The sequence below is a fragment of the Euprymna scolopes genome, chromosome 42 (genome assembly GCF_053919585.1).
Source record: "Euprymna scolopes isolate OS-2025 chromosome 42, ASM5391958v1, whole genome shotgun sequence".
NCBI lineage: Eukaryota > Metazoa > Mollusca > Cephalopoda > Sepiida > Sepiolidae > Euprymna > Euprymna scolopes.
This window is the reverse complement of record NC_136523.1, coordinates 15,370,179-15,373,032: the sequence shown is the minus strand read 5'-3', so window position 1 is coordinate 15,373,032 and position 2,854 is coordinate 15,370,179. Positions and strand designations below refer to the sequence as shown.

The 2,854-nt window shown below is 35.6% G+C and overlaps 1 protein-coding gene across 1 annotated transcript in view; it reads right to left on the bottom strand.

Annotated features, from left to right (window-relative positions):
• Positions 1-2,329: 2,329 nt before the first annotated feature.
• Positions 2,330-2,854, bottom strand: part of LOC145266935 (lysosomal-associated transmembrane protein 4A-like) — an 81,273-nt gene continuing 80,748 nt past the window's right edge. Inside the window, exon 7 of the mRNA XM_080122737.1 lies at positions 2,330-2,854. This exon is cut by the window's right edge and continues 5,653 nt beyond it. The gene's annotated coding sequence lies outside the window, so the exon portion shown is untranslated.

Below are 2,854 nucleotides of genomic sequence, written 5' to 3'. Positions count from 1 at the left end.
CATTAGTAGTTGAAATTTGGTAAATGCAATTACTTAAGGGGACAGCTCAAGAACTTTTCTACATTGGACTTGAAGACGATCATATTATAGTCAGCTGGAAAACAGAGAAATGGAAGGGAGTTCCACGGGCAAGCTAAATGGACAATAATGTATAATTCAAATATGGCATCACAATGATACCTTCTTTTGCCCTCTGAGTAAATTGCTGCTTTCATTTTCTTACATTTTACAGCGTCAACAATATCTACATCAGTTTTCATTTTCTCTCTCTCTCTCTGTATATATTCTTCCCAACTCTTTCTCTCGCTCGCTTTTTATGCTGAAGAAAAAAAAAATTTCACAGCGTCAACATTATCTATAAAAGTTTAAATTTTTTTTCTCTCTAGCTCACTCTGTACATTCCTTTTTATGCAAAAGAAAAAAAAAAAAGAAGACATTTACCAACAACGTCAACACTACCTACAACAGCTTTTATTTCCTCTCTAACTTTTTACATTTCTTTTTATTCCAAAAAACAAACATTTTACGGCATCAACATTATCTACAATATTATATTTCCTCACTTGCTTTGTACATTTCTTTTTATGCCGAAAACAAAAAAAAAAACATACATTTTATGGTGGGAACACTACCTACAACAGTTTTTATTTTCTCTCTCTCTCCTTTACTCGCTTTTTACATTTCTTTTTCTGTAAAAAAAAAAAAAAAAAAAATGTATGGCGTCAACACAATGAACCACAGTTTCTCTCTCTTGCTTGCTTTTTACATTTCTTTTTCTGCTGAAAAAAAAACAAAAAAACATCTGTATATATTCTTCTCAAATCTCCTTATTATAGGAGATGAAGATAATAGTCCACAAATAAATAAATACATAACTATTTTCTTTATTAACTCACGGATATTTTTCTATAATGGAAAAAAAACAAAACATTTTGTCTTCTTTTTTTGGTGGTGGAGCCACAGCAATGCATGGCCGGGTATGGCTAGTCATGTAAATACACCAGATGTGCGTTTTCTGTGTGTGTGTGGGTGGGTGTGTAGAACTAAAAAACAGGTTACATTTTCCATTGATTTATCTTTTTGTAAATTTATACGATTTGGGTCTAAACATTTGAAATTTTATATAAAGGGTATTCAGACATGCAGAAAGCTGTTTAATCAGTTTTTGGTGAAAATTTGGCTGTCAAGAGGTCAAAGTTTAAAGCGTTGACCTTTGCAGACTCTACCAAACACCTCTGCCAATTTTGGGTCTAAACACTTGAAATTTTAGATGTAGGTTACCTGTATATTAGTCAAACTTTTTAATACATATATATATAAACAGTACATAGGGCCAGAGCAAAGCCGAGCTGAACTGCTAGTATATATATATAGGGAAGAACGATAATATTGTCACTCTGAATTAAACAATACGATAGTTTTATTTTAAAACTTTTATTGAAAAAAATTAAATTCAGATAACTTGATTATGTAGTAGAGCTGACATTTATTCAATGTAGCAGCCTTCAGCCTCAATTGTTGCTTGGATACAGGTCCGGAACTGGGAACATGCCTTTTCCATCAGCGCCAGCAGGAGCTCTGAATATTGTCGACTAGCTTTGGTGTTGTGGGAGATTATGTTGGTGATGTTCTCGACATATGACCAAACAAAGTAGTCCAGCGGGTTCAAGTTGGGGGATGAGGGGGTCCAGTTGTAGCACTCTTAAAGCCAAGCCTGGATCCCTTTGGACTTGTTAGTGGTGCCAAGTCCTGCTGCCACACCTAAGGTCTGTCAGCGGCCACCTGATTGCACCAGGGGATCACCACACTCTTCAGCATATCCAGGTACACTTTGGTGTTAATTTTCAAGCCGACTTCAAGGATGTGAGGTGGCATGATGTGGCCCTCACTTGAAACCACACCAAATACCATAACCGTGGGTCATCTGAGGTGTTGATCTGTGCCCTCAAACATTGAACTGTCCGGATTTGCATTTTGAGGGTGCTGGCAATGGTCCTGTTGTCATAACTTGGATCGGTAGAGAGCATGAGTTGTACAGCGACACATCTTTGATCTCGCTCGTTGAACATCGTGTTACTTTCAGATAGAAGGTTCCTGTGCTCTTGGGATTTGTACACAACTGGCCAACTAGTAGATGGTCTGCAACAAAAAAAAAAAAAAAAAAAAAAAAAAAAATTGTTTTTTATCAAACAGAAATGGAATCATGTCGTCTTTTCTAGATCGACAATTTCATCATTCCACCCTGCGCGCGCACACACACACACACACACACCTATATATTTCAAAATTAACCAGGACATGCAAAAATAAAAGTAGATCATAAAAGTAGTATTTTTAAATTTCTTTGTTTTTATTTTGTAAAGAAAGAAACACAATAAAAGCAAAATATATTCTTTAACATTTACAATTAGAAAAGGCAACACACATTGTAGAAGGAAAAAAAAAAAAAGAATGTACAGAAATTTCCCTTATATTTTTATTTTTATTTGATTTTTTTTTTTTTCCGTCCTGTACTTTTTAATATTTATCGAACATGTTGTATACAGCACTTGGAAACAAGAAAAAATACATCGCAATATACAGGGTCCGTCATAAGTAACTTTTTTCTCTTTCGTTTGTATTTGGTTATGCTACAACTGTTATTACAATCAGATGACTTTGCAGAGGATCTCTACTTTCGGCAAGGCGGGGAACACCAGCCCATTAAGCGGCACCTTTGTGAAACTGGCCAGATGACAGCTTGCCTAGGTTGATTGATTCATAGGCCTGGACACTTAAGCGGCCATCTTATTCACCAGATTTAAACCCTCCGACTTTTTCCTGTGTGTTGTTCTAAAAGACAAAGTTTACTCAG